The sequence below is a fragment of the Drosophila innubila genome, chromosome X (genome assembly GCF_004354385.1).
Source record: "Drosophila innubila isolate TH190305 chromosome X, UK_Dinn_1.0, whole genome shotgun sequence".
NCBI classification, from domain to species: domain Eukaryota; kingdom Metazoa; phylum Arthropoda; class Insecta; order Diptera; family Drosophilidae; genus Drosophila; species Drosophila innubila.
Window position 1 is genome coordinate 37,139,210 of NC_047626.1, and position 17,901 is coordinate 37,157,110.

Consider the following 17,901-nt stretch of genomic DNA (forward strand, 5'->3'; position numbering starts at 1 on the left):
ACTTACTTGATTGGGTTTTCGTTCCTTAAAAACTGTTTTTATCGCTGTGGTACGTGGATTGCAGCGCTATCCTATTAAAAAACTCCACTCTTTCTTTTCAGTATTTCTTGCCAAACACGTTGTCCAATAGGTTTATGTAGACCTGAGCTCAGAAGATGAGAGGCTTCCAGGACGGCCAAAATCTTTAATCACTGACGAAAGCATTGCCAAAATCCAACAAATGGTTTGGAGCGACTGCCGAATCAAAGTAAGAAAGACAGCTGAGATCACCTAGGTGACTAAAATCCGTGTTTGTCATATTTTGAATATGTCACGATGTTTACCGGGTTTGATACCTTGTTTGTTTATCCAGAATAATGCACCATCAGCAGTTGCCATGTCAAAATATATGAAAACACCTCATTTTCATCGAATGAGGTGGCTATCACAGGATAAGCAGTACGGCGCATAATATTTAGAGGTGTTAAAGTGGTAAAAGAATTTCTGGAAGAAATTTTCTGACCTAGAAGACTATGTTGAATAAAATATATAAAACTGTTATATCATTGTCAGGCTTAAAACATTTTGAGCAGTCCTCGTAAGTCAAAGACATAGAATTATTGTAGAAAAAGACTAAAACTCAAAATATATTCATAATTATAATCGTTAGCATTTATTCTCATCAATAGTTGATTAATAATAATACATTTTTTATGTTTAATGATTTGTTATTTGTTAAAAATAAATAGTTCAATGATTTTAACTAATCGTTAATTCAACAACATTATTTTATCATGTTAGGCAAACCATTTATATCGCCCTTTAAATGGCAAATTAATGATAAAAGTTAATAATATTCATTAATATTTAAATAATGTACATTCATGAATGTTTAGGTTTTATACAATATACAAAAAAATATGCCTGTGAAGATGTTTTTACTAAGGATAAAATCCTCGTCAGGCGTAAATTATGTGTAAACTAAAAAACATATAAATAAATACTAAAATATGAGTCTTTTAAAAATAGAAATTTTGATCTTGCGTTGTAAGTTAGTAATTTATTTAATGTGTTGTCTATATCAGCTCTTCCTTCAATTCAATTGTGTTCTGCTGATTGTACATGAATATATTATTGGCGCCCTGGTTACAGCATTGCGATTTACAGCTGGAGGTTATATTATACAGTTCATCAAGATCTTGACTGCGCCGATACCTACAGACTTATAAATGATATACTCTTAAACAAATTGGTGTGCGATTAACTTACGTGCTGACTGGTCTGCTATAAGTGGACATAGTTGGACTGCCTGGATTATTACTATTGTTGCTATTTGTGTCATTGTTGTGCACGTTTATGTTTGAGCTATTGTAGAGATCGCAATTGTCCAGGTATTCTGATCGTAAATAAGTGTCTAGATCATTATCATCATCCTGCTCGTTATCACGATCCTGCTGCAACTCTACCATGCAGAGCCATTGCGAGTTATGATTTCGAAATTTTCCAGCTGCGCATTATTAAAACAATTAAATAAGATTGAGCACATTTGCAGTATGAATATCTTTACATATTAGACTAATATTTTTAATTTTATATAGGAGCCCGCACTCAACTAGAGATGATCACTCGTTTTAAAATTTGAAGAAACGTGTCTGTCACTACATAATCTACATAATAACCGAGAAAATATTCCAATGACAATTTGCCGGACAAGTGTAGAGACCGTTTCGTAAAATTAACGACCTTCTAAACTTAAACCGCAATAAGTGCATATATTTTGAGAAAACTATGCGGTGGTGAGCTATCTTGCTTAACATAAAGGTCGTCGTTAAATTAAAAAAAAATTAATCTTCCAACAAATATATATACTGGTTTTTCGTGAAGTTTTAAAATAAATGGGTTGTGCGGCGGATCTCTGTTAATTTTTTATGTTGTTCTCACCTTGATACGTTTAGCCCACTCAGAATTACTAACGGCTATGATGTCCAGGCAATAATCGCAAACTTTGCGTATTGCCTCGTTTTTATCATGCATAAGATCGATGAGATAAGCCGGTGATTCAGTTTCCTTGACCATGTATTCACGCGTACTCTCGTGTCGAAGTATTTGCTGAAACACGTAAATGATTTGTAGCACAATCTCATCATTTTCCTGCTTAGCTTTTAGTAGCTCAATTAATGAAAGAACGACCTTAGCACGACAGAAAAGCAGCGCACAAAGTTCATCACAAGCGCAAGTACCCAGATAGACAATAGTGTCGAGTACTAGATCGTCCAAACGTGCACAAGGCACTAACAACTGACGAATCCACGGTAAAAGCTGAAAATTTTAAGTATTTGCGAGTAATCAATGTCGGTAAGCGCAAGATTTCCGAGTATCCCCAAGCACTCTACAATAAAAGCTTCATCGTCACAGATAGTCAGAATCGAGCAAGATCCCCACATAGTCAATAAACTGCAGCTGCAAGGACTCGTGCTGAGATATATTGCGCAACAATTTCATCAATAAAGCATCTTGATAATTAAAGGCACGGTCCATTGCTGTGCAATCGCTGACCTTTAACCATAATATGAGCGTTGCGCCGATTTAGGGACAGATTTATGCACAGCACCATAAGATCCGGATCAACCTTTACGTTAAGATTCAGAATTATAGCATCAGTCGCCATTTGCACACACTCCGTATGAGTAAACATTGACTTAACTTTGTCATCAAGGCTCATATGGTAAAGTATTTTTACGGCAAAGGCGTGATGTTTTTCATCGTTGATAAATTTTACCAGCATAGACAAATATCCAGCTGCAATCATATTGCGACGCAGCGCACCATCAAATGACAGATTAAAGACAACTCTGAGTGTGACCTGCACCAGATCCGTATGGGCATTTTGAAAAAGGCGAGGTAATTTCTAGACAATGTTTAAGGCACACATCGCATCTTTGTTGTCGCCCACAATAGATAATTTCTTGAGAAATGTGCTAGCAAGCATGAGTATCTTAACAATATTTTTTCGACGCATTTTTCTTTCAGTTTAACATTCTTAGCCATGTTAAACAGTAAATAGAATGCAACGCGTATCAATTGTTCCTGTTTCTTGGCAAACATTTTAAGCTGTTTGTTAAGTCGATCAATTTCCTCCTTTTAGTCTTTAGGATCGCTGTGATCTAGTGCTGTGTGCTTTTAAATCAACTAGATATGGGGAATCCAGTCCATTTGAATGGGCATTGTAATTGGCTCCTTCAGAGAGTGCCTCATTATAACTGCTGTTGAGTATTTGACTTTTAATTAATGATGAAGACATGGTTCCGTGAGAGCTGCTCAATTGCCCAATTTGGGGCGCTGTTTCAACTCTGGTATGGGTCGACGTGGCGGTTCCATCTGAAGAAGATTAATAGCATGTTATTTGAAAACTTATTTTTGTCTCTAAAAAATAAAAACTAAGCACAATTATTAAATGGTGTTTTAATTTTATTTTTGTCGTGTCTGTGGTAATATTTTATACCTTTCGAATTTTATTATATTTTGGTGATCATAAATATTGTTAATACAAGGTCGCTGAATTTCATATAGTATCTCTTTCGCCAACTGACTCAAATTCTACAACCCAAACGGGTTAACGTACGACCTTGAAACTATTATTTCATCGGAAGATGATGCGGCGTTTTGCCAAATTCGACCTGCAAGTGCGTCAAAATGGAGGTCGAAGTTCACATGCATTTTCAGTTTACATGTAGTAGAGTTTGGTCAAGCGCGGCATTCAGTGGCAAAGTAGTGCAGAGGACGGTCTGTTAGACTCACGCGCAAGGCTTTTCGGGTTGAAGACCTGCCGGTTCAGCCCAGGCAAATATAACTTTTTTTTTAATTTATTGTAATTCGTATTTTTTAAAATCAAAACTAATATTTTGCTACATTCTGCATTTTTGTTGTTGTTTGCTGTGCATTGTAATGTTCGCTTTATCTATTAATCTCACACAAAAACACAATCAAAGGGCTGCAGCATAAAATATGTTTAACAGATGCCAAAGCTGCTGTAGCAGGGCTACAGCATAAAAATTGTTCAACAGATGGCACAGCTGCTGTTAACAGGCTGCGACCATAATGTTCATAGCAGTAATAAAATTTGATAACAAGATTAATTGGGTTTAGCTGTTTCTAACTATGAATTAAAGAAATTTAAATTTTCTTCTTGGATTAAAGGTTTTGCAAAACACTAAACATTATTTATTTCCGTTCGTTGTGAATGGAAACTGTTAGCATTTGTATCGTATTTGAATTGGTGAATGCTGGAATCTCGGTTGCCACACTTGGCGTATTTTTCTGTTGGCGCAATGGCACTTCTATGTTGCAATTGGCTCATTTTGGTTTTGAAATATTCTAAGAATGTAATTAAGATCTAGATATTTTCGCTACCAACAGAAAAAAGTATTATACAATGCACGGATTTTCCAACATATGTTCATTTTTATAGCGTAAATAAGAGTTTTAAGCTTTGGACTAAATGGAATGAAATAATTTGGTTAATTTAAAAAACATTTTTCGTTTTAATAAAAAATACTCATCTATCTATATATAAATCTCTTTGTCCACTGACTGACCGATTTAGAATTCTACAGGCCAAACGGTTTGACGTACGACATTAAAACTTGGCAACAATAATCTTAAGATAATTTCATCGGGAGATAAGGCGGCGTTTTGGAAAATTTGACCTGCAAATGTGTCAAAATCGAGGTCAAATTTCGCGTCTATTTTGATTTACATATAGCAGCGTTTGATCCAGCTTGCTTAGTACTTTGGTAGTGCAGAGGATAGTGTCGTAGACTCACGGACACGGGGTCGCTGCTCGAACGTAGACCGAGAAAGATTTTATTTTTATTTTTAATTTCATTTTATTAACATATTTATACATTTTACGATATTTTAACAATTTGGTCAAAATCGGTTACTATCATATAACTGTCATAGGAACAATCGGGATAGTATTAAGTTTTAGTAAGAAAACTTTTTTTTTCTTAAGTTATCTCAACCAAACTCACAAATTTGCTTTTGCACGCCAAGTCTCAAATTTTGACCAAATCTAGATTTTTCCGCCAAATCTGTTTTTTTCCCCAAAAATCTGGCGAATTTCCAAAGTCGAATTGCAGAGGCAGCGGGCAGCGTGAATATAATTATTCGTTTCTCTTCAAAAAAATGTTATCTATATATATAAAGTTGTGTGTCCAACTGACTGAGCATTGTACCGGCCAAACGGCTCAAGATACAAGTTTGAAATTTTAACACAACACAGATATGACAAAATCATCGGCGTTTAAGACGGCGCTTTGGAAAATTCGCCCTATAAGTGCGTTAAATTCGATGTCAAAGTTCGCGTTTATTTTGATTTGTATGATGATATAGCAGCGTTTGGTCAGCAGCGGGTTCAGAACCTAGATAGTGCAGAGATGGTGTCGTGGACTCACCCACGACAACGTGGGCTCAAACTCAGGCAGACCAAGCAATAGTTTATTTTTAATTTATTTATTTTAATATTTTTTAAAATCAAATATAAAATATTGCAACATTTTGCATTTTTGTTGTTTATTATGCAGCTTCATCATTTATTTTTTTGTGGGGCTTGAAACTAAAAGATTATCATACTAAATGTTGATTTGTGACCGATCGCTTTTATGGTAGATATTTGATAGAGTGGACCTATTTGAATGATTTGCCATAGGACCGTTCGGTCAAAATCAGCCTTTAGTAAGAAAAACTTTTTTAGATTTTAATATAATTAAACAAATCTTACAAATTATGTGTGTTGGTATCGTCTTATGCTAACATCCTGACCAAATTTGGTTCAAATCGGTCCACTTAATCATACGGGTGACATAGGAACAAGTTGTCGAGAATTAAGGTTTAGTACAAAAATTTTGTTGTGTAGTAGTTCTCAAACTTACTTGATTGGGTTTAAATCAGGACAAGAACAATTTTTCGTTCCTTAAAAACTGTTTTTATCGCTGTGGATACGTGGATTGCAGCGCTATCCTATTAAAAAAAACTCCACTCTTTCTTTTCAGTATTTCTTGCCAAACACGTTGTCCAATAGGTTTATGTAGACCTGAGCTTAGAAGATGAGAGGCTTCCGGGACGGCCAAAATCTTTAATCACTGACGAAAGCATTGCCAAAATCCAACAAATGGTTTGGAGCAACTGCCGAATCAAAGTAAGAAAGACAGCTGAGATCACCTAGGTGACTAAAATCCGTGTTTGTCATATTTTGAATATGTCGATGTTTACCGGGTTTGATACCTTGTTTATCCAGAATAATGCACCATCAGCAGTTGCCAAAATACATGTCAAAATACATGAAAACACCTCATTTCATCGAATGAGGTGGCTATCGCAGGATAAGCAGTACGGCGCATAATATTTAGAGGTGTTAAAGTGGTAAAAGAATTTCTGGAAGAAATTTGCTGACCTAGAAGACTATGTTGAATAAAAATATATAAAACTGTTATATCATTGTCAGGCTTCAAACATTTTGAGCAGTCCTCGTAAGTCAAAGACATAGAATTATTGTAGAAAAAGACTAAAACTCAAAATATATTCATAATTATAATCGTTAGCATTTATTCTCATCAATAGTTGATTAATAATAAATTTTTTATGTTTAATGATTTGTTATTTAAAATAAATAGTTCAATGATTTAAACTAATCGTTAATTCAACAACATTATTTTATCATGTTAAGCAAACCATTTATATCGCCCTTTAAATGGCAAATTAATGATAAAAGTTATTAATATTCATTAATATTTAAATAATGTACATTCATGAATGTTTAGGTTTATACAATATACAAAAAAATATGCCTGTGAAGATGTTTTTACTAAGGATAAAATCCTCGTCAGGCGTAAATTATGTAAACCAAAAACATAAAAATAAATACTAAAATATGAGTCTTTTAAAATAAATTTTCTTCTTTCGTTGTAAGTAATAATTTATTTAATGTGTTGTCTATATCATTTTCATTAAATTCAGTTCTGCTGATTGTACATGAATATATCATTGGCGCCTGGTTACAGCATTGCGATTTACAATGGAGGTTATATTATACAGTTCATCAAGATTTTGACTGCGCCATTTTTTTTTTTTTTTTTTTACTTTGCCTTTATTTATTGAATCTTCTCAAGGAGACTTACAATAAGTTTATCAAATCTTATATTTAAAGCTTAACTAACAGTCATGTTGACTTAATATGATCTACGGTGCCCCAATGGTTTATTGCTGGGCTGGAAGGTCGTTTCGTTTAAGGCGGGTTCGACTGCAAACCCGAGTTAACCGTTGAGCAAGAGGATTTGGGTGCAAAGCTAGCTTAATGTTGTAGCTCGCCTTTGTCTTGCTATCTCATCTTTGACGTATATAACGTTCAAATCTCTATGAATGTTCTCGTTTCAGGCAATATGGTGCCCCAGTGATAGTCCTCAGGATTTTGATTGTGCTCGTTGGATGACATCAATATTGCTACTGCACGCGTTTCCCAAAGCTGCGAGCCGTAGTCCACACTGGTTTTATGGTGGAATTGTAGAGTAGAACCTTGTAGTCTAAGCTGAGAGGAGATCGGGGATTCAAAAGCCAATAGAGGTTGTTGGCTTTCAGTTTAATCTGCGTTTTTTTTGCTTCAAGGTGCCGACGCCAGGTGAGCCGCCTATCAAGATGAACGCCAAGGTACGTTACTTCTTTGGCTTGTGGGAGTTGTGTTACACAGTGCTAACGGAGGACATGTTTGCATGTTGAGAGTAAACGTGATATGTTTTTGTTTATTTATTTCATACGCCAGTCGGCTAGCCATTTCTCTACTACCGCCAAATGTTCAGCTAGACGTGCTGATGCTTCAATGTGGCATCTGGAACGACTAAAATTGCGGTGTCGTCGGCAAACGTAGATGCTGTTAGCCGCTCGTTTATGGGGATGTCCGCTGTAAAATTACGTATAGTGTTGGTCCCAATACACTTCCCTGGGGAACTCCAGCTTCTATAATATGATCATCGGATGTAGTGGTGTTGCATCTCACTGCGAAGACTCTATTGTAGAGGTACGACTCGAGAAGCCTATAAGTGTACACTGGGAGCGTCGAGTTGATTTTATGCATGAGACCTTCAAGCCACACTCGATCGAAGGCCTGAGACGTCGAGGAATATTGCGCTGCAGTATTCCCGATGTTCGTATGCTGTACGTATTTCTGATGTTATTCGGTTAACTTGCTCGATAGTTCCATGCTTTTCTCGGAAGCCAAATTGATGTGTTGGGATTGTGTTGTGTGTTCTCAGATGAGGAATTATGCGCGTCAAGAGGCATTTTTCAAAAAGCTTAGACAAGCACGGTAGTAGGCTAATTGGTCTGTACGATGATGGTATTGTATGGTCTTTTCCTGGTTTGGGAATCATTATAATGACCGATTTCTTCCATTTTTTTGGGAAGTAGCCGATGGTTGTAATCGCGTTGAAAAGTTTACAGATGAGGAAATAGCACAGTTTGGAAGTTCAATGATCATTTTTGAGTTATTAGATCGCAGCCTGGAGCTTTCTTTGGTTTCATCTGTTTTTTGATGACTTTTACAATTTCATTTGGACGAAATTCAGGTGGTTCAGGTTCGCCAGGACTATCAGATACACAGGATGATAGTAAAAACGAATTTGTTGCGGGATTTGGTTGGAATATATGACGTAGGTGAGCAGCAAATGTGTTAGGTCTGTCTTTGTCGCTACGGGCCCAGCAGCCTGAGGAGTTTCTTATAGGCGTTACTGTTACGATCGGCGCACTTAGCGTAGGGTGAGCCCTCCACAAAGGATGCTTGGTACTGGTTGGTGATAATTGCTCTATGTAGCGGCGTTGGGCATCTGCTTCTTCATGCTTAAGAGCTTTGCTGAGTCTGCGTGAAGCATCTTTAAAGCGTTGTTTTGTAGATGGCGACCGGTGAGACTGCCACTCACATCGCAATCGTCGCTTTTCCAGAACAAGTTGTTCTATTTGAAGATTAGCTTTACGTTTATTCGTCTGCACATGCGCGCGTTGTGGAGTAGAGATCTTAGCTGCTGCAACAAGTACTGATTCTAATAAGTCCGCAGAGCAGTCGATGTCCGCTTCGATGTTGAACTGCGGAGCAAGATCGAGGGAAGAGCTAACGTATTTCTTGTACTTGAGCCAGTTGGTTCTGTGTGTTGTGAGTCTATTAGAATATTCCACATATTCCGGGGATTGGAGTAGATTTAATATCACGGGGGAGTGGTCGGATGAAAGATCCGAAAGTGCTACGGCGCTTATCAGATTGCGTGGGATGTTTTTTGTCACAGCAAAATCTATTAAGTCTGGTTGTTTGTTGGGGTCTGCTGGCCAGTATGTAGGACTACCCGGGGAAACATAGTTGAGTTTGTTGCTTGGCTTTATGATTGCGTTGTATAGCTGCCTTCCTTTTGCGGTCACAAGGCGAGAGCCCCAGTGCGGGTGTTTCGCATTATAGTCTCCTACTGCTATAAATCGCTGTTCCAGTGAATTGTAGAATTGCATGAATTGATCTTCAGAGATTGTAAAGCGGGGAGGACAATATACAGCTGCGATAGTAAGATTGCTGATGTCCGATTGTACAATTATAGATGTGGCTTGTAGGTAGTTTGCCGCAAACCTTTTGTGTTTGATGCGGTTTCTTATTAGAATACCGGTTCCGCCATGTGCTTTTCCATCCGGATGATCTGTGCCGTAGAATATGTATCCACGTATTTGAAAGTTATATTTGTTAGTAAGGTGCGTCTCAGACAGCAGCATTACATCAATGTAATTGTCGTATAGGAATTGGGTAAGTTCAAGTTTATGCCGTGAAACACCGTTGGCGTTCCACAGAGATATTCGTAGAGGCGCCATTGGTTATTTGGATTGTTGAGATGCAAGCATCTGTATCAAGGTGTTTTGATTTTGCATAAGATTTTGCAGAGTTGATCTCATAAACGACATGAACTCCATCAAACTTTGTTGTAGGGTGAAAATCATCGTTTCAATAGGGCTTTGTGACTGCTGCATGGGCTGCTGCGCGTTATCCATACTCGAATCTTCTTGTATTACCCTTGGGGGCGCTGCTGAGGGAGCTGATTTTTGAAGGCCAGATTTTAAAACATTGGCGAAAGATATGCCGTTGACAGTGTTTGCGGGACCAAATGAGGACCTGGCTGCTTTGGCGAAGGAGACGTCGGGTGTATTTTGGGAAGCTGCAGTTGCACCTGGCAGGTGCGGATGGCGTGCTGTTGGTACACGTCGGATGCGGCTTTTTAGTTCCTTGTACACTGGACAGCCTCTGTAATTAGCTGTGTGATTTCCACCGCAGTTTCCGCACTTTTTTGTACTAGGGTCATTCTTGTTGACTTGGCAGGAATCAGGGCCATGGGAGTCTCCACAAGCTACACATACCGAACGCAGCGTGCAGTACGTCCTGGTATGCCCATATTCCTGGCAGTTTGAGCATTGAACTGGACCATTCCGTTTGTGTGGTTCCTCAACAGTGATCCGGCGATGCAGCAGGAGCTGTAGTTTGTAGATCGGGTGCACTTAATTTTTCTTTGGAGCTTTACTATCTGGCTCCAGCTCAACTTTGAAGAGAGGTTGCGGTATTTTGCTTTTGTTTAAAATATTTGTAACTCTCTTAGCGAGGAAGCCCTTCTCTTTTAACGCACTTGCGACCTCGGAAGGGGTTACATCCGGTTCAATACCTTTAAGTACAACCTGCAGGCCCTTGCTGCTTTTTAGTTGATAAGTGTAGAAGTTTTTCTTAGCTTCATTTAGATACTTGGAGATTTTACGGAAATGCTCCTCGTCTTTTGATTGAAGCTTGATTTCGTGAATGTTCCCTTTAATTAAAGGAACGACATGAAAATTGTTGTTTCTTACTAGGTCAACGATCTTGTTCACGAATGCGTTGGATTTTTTTTCCCGGATGTATATAGGTGGGGGCTTTAGTTTCTTTGCTCCATTTCCTGCTTTGGTAGGCTGGTCGTTGACAGTATCAGCCAGCGGTGCAAACCTATTGATGGTGTTTACTGGGTCTCCAGCAGTTTGGTTTGAGTCACCGCGATTAATTTTTGATTTATTTTCCCGTATTTTTTGTGGGCTAAGTTTTCGCTTTATTTGAATGTAGCGATCCATTCCGGTCTGCCTAGCCGGACCCGTTGCTTTTGACGCTGCGCTTGCAATCGAAGCAGTAGTTGAAAGAGCTTGCGCTTGGTCAGCAAAGATGGTACGACGACTGTTGACACAGTTAACGTTGTTGCCGTAGCGTTAGCAGCAGCGACTTGTACGGGCAAGTTTGGTGGTGATAGTGGATTCCGCGGTGAGGGGGTCGGTAATGGAGAGGCACACTCTTCGCTCCAGGTTTTTGGAGTTGTAGTTGGTAAAATCGGATAGCAAGAACGCGCTCTCACATCTTCTACGGCTTAGAGGTTCTGCTTTGATTTTTTGGCTGTTGTGTGTTGCGTTGTTGGTTTTGCTTCTGAGACAAAGCTAAAGTAAGCGTTATTTTTGGCCAAAGAGAGTCGCCGCTCGTCTTGCTCGCGCTGACGTTAGGCACGGGTATCGTAGTGACTCATTGAAGTTAACACTTGATCAATTCAAATTCTATTTGATTTGCTTAAAGTTTATATATTTGTTTAATAACACTTTCAAAACTAAATGGATGATCGTGCGCATCAATTTTGATTAATTCGGAGCGCTTTAAAGAAACACGTCTGCACGGTCCGAAGGTAAATAATTAAAGATGCGCCGATACCTACAGACTTATAAAAGATATACTCTTAAACAAATTGGTGTGCGATTAACAAACGTGCTAAATTGGTCTGCTATAAGTGGACATAGTTGGACTGCCTGGATTATTACTATTGTTGCTATTTGTGTCATTGTCGTGCTCGTTTATGTTTGAGCTATTGTAAAGATCGCAATTGTCCAGGTATTCAGATCGTAAGTAAGTGTATAGATCATTATCATCTCCCTGCTCGTTATCACGATCCTGCTGCAACTCTACCATGCAGAGCCATTGCGAGTTATGATTTCGAAATTTTTCCAGCTGCGCATTAACAAAACAATTAAATAAGATTGAGCACATATACAGTATGAATATCTTTACATATTAGACTAATATTTTTAATTTCATATAGGGTGCCCGCACTCAACTAGAGATGATCACTCGTTTTTAAAATTTGAAGAAACGTGTCTGTCACTATTGCGGCTACAGTTTGTGATTTTACATAATCACCGAGGAAATATTCCAATGACAATTTGCCGGACAAGTGTAGAGACCGTTTCGTAAAATTAACGACCTTCTAAACTTAAACCGCAATAAGTGCATATATTTTGAGAAAACTATGCGGTGGTGAGCTATCTTGCTTAACATAAAGGTCGTCGTTAAATTAAAAAAAAATTAATCTTCCAACAAATATATATACTGGTTTTTCGTGTGAAGTTTTAAAAATAAATGGGTTGTGCGGCGGATCTCTGTTATTTTTAGACCCCGTACTTAAAAAAAAGTACAGGGGTCTATTAAGTTTGTTTTAAAAAAAATGTGCGTAACAGGCAGAAGGAGGCGTGGCAGACCCTATAAAGTGTAAATATTCTTGATCAGCATCAATTGCCGAGTCGATATAGCAATGTCCTAGATCTCAGAGACTATATGAGCTAGAGACACTAAACTTGGTATGTAGGTTCCTCTGTACTGCAAGCAGATCAAGTTTGTTTTAGAATTCGACCACGCCCCCTTTACCTCTTAAAAATCGACATAGAAAATTTCATATCCAAATTATAAGAACAATTTAAAAGCTAGAGACACCAAACTTGGTATGGAGGTTGCTCTATATTGCAGGCAGATGAAGTATGTTACAAAATTTGGCCAAGCCCCCTTAACCGCCTACAAATCTAAAAAATAATTTAATATCCAAATTGAAAGAGCAATTAAAAAGCTAGAGACTTAAGATTTTGCATAGACAAAGAGAAAAGTATTCTGGATTTTTTCAGAAAATTTCACTTCGATCGGACAGTAAATAGTCAAGATATTCAAATAATAAATTTTACTGTTTGATTTGATAAGGGAGCGTTGGCAAGTAATTAAATCTTGAATAACTTGATAACATGAAAATTGAGTTAACTTATTACATAACAAATTTGCTTCCGATCAGTCATGTGCTTCTGTGGCGTAGCGTGCTACGATACGGGAGGTCAGAAAATTCGTGGGTTCGAGCTCTGCCGTGGGCGAAAGTCATTAAACTTTTATTCTTTTTTCTTTTTCATTTAAAATAAATAAATGTATTATTAAGATGATTAAAGGCTAAAATAAAATTTTTTAATTTTGTAATTGAGTAATAAAAGAAGTAATATGGCAATTTGGGAGGCTAAACGGATATGTGCAAGTCTGGCTCAATATGTTAAACCTCTGTCATTTAATATTTTTTGAAGTTTTGTTGCGGGTTCGATTCCCGCCGGGGACAACTTTTTTTACCCGATTTTTTAGCTATTTTTTAATTTTTTTCAAATTATTATTTAACTTCAAAAATTTTATAAATTATTATTTATAAATGTTATATCGACATATTATATTGAATATATGTTTAATAATTTTATTTAAATAATTTTTGACATTTATATAAATGTCATGTTAAAATTCTATGTAAATTTAATCCCACAAAAAAAACCTCTAAACGAGGTAAAAGTCTAGTGACGAAAGCAATTTCTAGACCCAAAATTTCTGATATCCAATTTTGTGACGAACAAAATTCAGTTTAATCTAAAAATGTTAAATAAAAATATAAATTAATATAAAAAAACGAAAATTGGCATTGTGCACTGTGAGTAAAAAGGGTGATCTTCTTTGTACATAAAAATAACTTTTTGCGCAGTGCCGAATGCCAATTTTCCCTTTTTTTTTAATAATTTATATTTTTATTTAAAATTTGTAGATTAAACTCAATTTTTTTCGTCACAAAATTGGATATCAGAAATTTTGGGGCTAGAAATTGCTTTCGTCACTAGACGTTTACCTCGTGTAGAGGTTTTTTTGTGGGATATCAGAAATTTTTGCAATTGTAACACATTGTAACTTTATCATTAATGCAGGCAAATAGTAAAATATATAAATTTAGTTATTTAAAAAATTTTTTTTCTTTAATTAAAAAGAAAAACTAGGGGGCTCCGCCCCCTGCTCGCTTTGCTCGCGTTGCTACAGCCGAGCATACTCTACTGTCGGAGACCCCGAATTTACTATGAAAAAAAAAAAGTTTTTCATACTAAGACTTGGATTTCACCCGATCGGTCCTATGACAGCTATATGATATAGTGGTTCCGATTAGAACCAACTTTGTTCAGGATATATAAGTCTTAAATAAATGCATATTCTATTAGTTTGGTTACGATATCTAGTAAAACAAAAAAGTTTTTCATACTAAGACTTAATATTGGACCGATCGGTCCTATGACAGCTATATGATATAGTGGTCCGATTTGAACCAACTTTGGTCAGGATATATAAAACCAAGATAAATGCATATTGTATTAGTTTGGTTAAGATTTCTCATTAAACAAAAAAGTTTTTCATACTAAAACCTAATTTTGACCCGATCGGTCATATGACAGCTATATGATATAGTAGTCCGATTTGAACCAACTTTGGTCAGAATATATAAAACCAAGCTAAATGCATATTGTATCATTTTGGTTGAGATATCTCATAAAACCAAAAAGTTTTTCGTACTAAAACGTGATTTTCGACCGATAGAAAAATGTATTTATTCACTTAACAGGTAATATCTTCCGAACCCCTCAACCAAAATTTATGTTTCATATACCAAAAAACGCGAAATTGTACGTATTACAACATATTAAAATTTAACAAAAATCGTTAAAGCCGTTTTGTCAGAAATCGCCAAAATGTAAGCTAAAAAACTTTATTTCACCTGTAAAATGTTACCTGAGTACTTTAGAAAAAAAGTTTAAAGGTACGCCTAAAAGCCCTCAAACACACCTTTCTAATGATATATAGAACATATCTGTAGCTTCTATGGTTTGGAAACTGTTGAGGTTTCAATTTTGGCGGGATTTAGCGTTTTCCCGCTAAACTAGCGGGAAATTGAAAAAGTCGTAGAACAAACATTTCTAGATTTTTGAAAAGGAATCAATCCCCATCATTACATTTAAGCTTCTTTAGCGCTTTGATGCAAACAGACAAACAAACTGACTTTTCATTTCATTTTGAGAAGTCCACTAAAATTTTCAAATTTATTTATCTTTTGAACCAGTTATCGGATTTGGGTGATTGAGGTATCAATCGACGCGTATTTTTAATTAGAATTTTTAAAAAATAAAAAATTTTACCAAAAGCCCCAACGGCCCCATAAGCTGCAATTATCAAAATTTTTCCTCCCACTTACACCCCGTATCTCATGACCCAGGTTGGTTAGAAAAGTTTTAGTACGCCATTTTGTAAGTTAGAACTAAACCTGTCGATCGGTATATAACTCGATCTGATCGGACAGTCGTAGCAAATTTTCCAACTTAGCTGTATATATAATTAGTCGCCTTTCGCACCCTTCGTGCTGCTTTCGTCACTAACGCGAACTGCCGTCCGCAGTGATGTTTTATAAATTTAGTATGTAAATTTATGTTTTTAATAAATTTATCTGTTAACTTTTTTTGATTCAAATTTATTATTTAATTAAATTTTGAGCTTCAAATTTGTTACTATATGACTTAAGTGTTGGTTAGTTTATTTATAACAACATTTTGCATATTGAACATGTAGTTTTAATTTAATCTCTGTTAAAGATTTACATTTATGTTATATATAAGAATTTAAGTTTATCTTAAATATTATTTAATTTTTAGAAGTGGCTGCTTTTAAATAACAAGTGCGTGGTCTCCGACAGTCGAGTATGATCGACTGTAGCACCGGCCGACTAGTTTTTTGTTGTTCTCACCTTGATACGTTTAGCCCGCTCAGAATTACTAACGGCTATGATGTCCAGGCAATAATCGCAAACTTTGCGTATTGCCTCGTTTTTGTCATGCATAAGATCGATGAGATAAGCCGGTGATTCAGTTTCCTTGACCATGTATTCACGCGTACTCTCGTGTCGAAGTATTTGCTGAAACACGTAAATGATTTGTAGCACAATCTTATCATCTTCCTGCTTAGCTTTTAGTAGCTCAATTAATGAAAGAACGACCTTAGCACGGCAGAAAAGCAGCGCACAAAGTTCACCACATCGTCAATAAACTGCAGCTGCTAGGACTCGTGCTGAGATATTTTGCGCAACAATTTCATCAATAAAGCATCTTGATAATTAAAGGCACGGTCCATTAAGCTGTGCAATCGGTCAGCGATTGCCATAATATTCAACCATAATATGAGCGTTGCGCCGATTTAGTGACAGATTAATGCACAGCGCCATAAGATCCGGATCAACCTTTACGTTAAGACTCACAATTATAGCATCCGTCGTTATTTGCACACACTCCGTATGAGTAAACATTGACTTAACTTTGTCATCAAGGCTCTCCACCAAACTCACAGATTTGCTTATGCACGCTACGTCTCAAATTTGTTGACCAAATCTAGTTTTTTCCGCCAAATCTGTTTTTTTCCCGCCAAATCTGGCGAATTTCCCAAAGTCGAATTGCAGAGGCAGCGGGCAGCGTGAATATAATTATTCGTTTCTCTTTCAAAAAAATGTTATCTATATATATAAAGTTGTGTGTCCAACTGACTGAGCATTGTACCGGCCAAACGGCTCAAGATACAAGTTTGAAATTTTAACACAACACAGATATGACATATTTATCAGCGTTTAAGACGGCACTTTGGCAAATTCGCCCTATAAGTGCATTAAATTCGATTTACACATAGCAGCGTTTGGTCAGCCAGCGGGTTAAGAACCTAGATAGTGCAGAGGATGGTGTCGTGGACTCACGCCCACGACAACGTGGGCTCAAACTCAGGCAGACCAAGCAATATTTTATTTTTTAATTTATTTCTTTTAATACTTTTTAAAATCAAAAATAAAATATTTCAACATTTTGCATTTTTGTTGTTGCTTGCTATGCAGCTTTATCATTGTTATTCTTTTGTGCTGATCTCGCACAAAATCTCAAAGGGCTTAAAACTAAAAAAGATTTTCGAACTAATTGTTGATTTGTGACCGATCGTTTTTATGGAAGATATTTGATAGAGTGGACCTATTTAAACGATTTGCCATAGGAACGTTCGGTCAAAATCAGTCTTTAGTAAGAAAAATTTTTTTAGATTTTAATATAATTAAACAAATCTTACAAATTATGTGTGTTGGTATCGTCTTATGCTAACATCCTGACCAAATTTGGTTCAAATCGGTCCACTTAATCATACGGGTGACATAGGAACAAGTTGTCGAGAATTAAGGTTTAGTACAAAAATTTTGTTGTGTAGTAGTTCTCAAACTTACTTGATTGGGTTTAAATCAGGACAAGAACAATTTTTCGTTCCTTAAAAATTGTTTTTATCGCTGTGGATACGTGGATTGCAGCGCTATCCTATTAAAAAAACTCCACTCTTTCTTTTCAGCATTTCTTGCCAAACACGTTGTACAATAGGTTTATGTAGACCTGAGCTCAGAAGATGAGAGGCTTCCAGGACGGCCAAAATCTTTAATCACTGACGAAAGCATTGCCAAAATCCAACAAATGGTTTGGAGCGACTGCCGAATCAAAGTAAGAAAGACAGCTGAGATCACCTAGGTGACTAAAATCCGGGTTTGTCATATTTTGAATATGTCACGATGTTTACCGGGTTTGATACCTTGTTTGTTTATCCAGAATAATGCACCATCAGCAGTTGCCATGTCAAAAATACATGAAAACACCTCATTTTCATCGAATGAGGTGGCTATC

The 17,901-nt window shown here is 36.7% G+C and overlaps 1 pseudogene; it reads right to left on the reverse strand.

The window, feature by feature from the left end:
* Positions 1-1,055: 1,055 nt before the first annotated feature.
* On the reverse strand, positions 1,056-16,088 carry LOC117794018 (annotated as a pseudogene).
* Between the last annotated feature and the right edge of the window lie 1,813 nt (positions 16,089-17,901).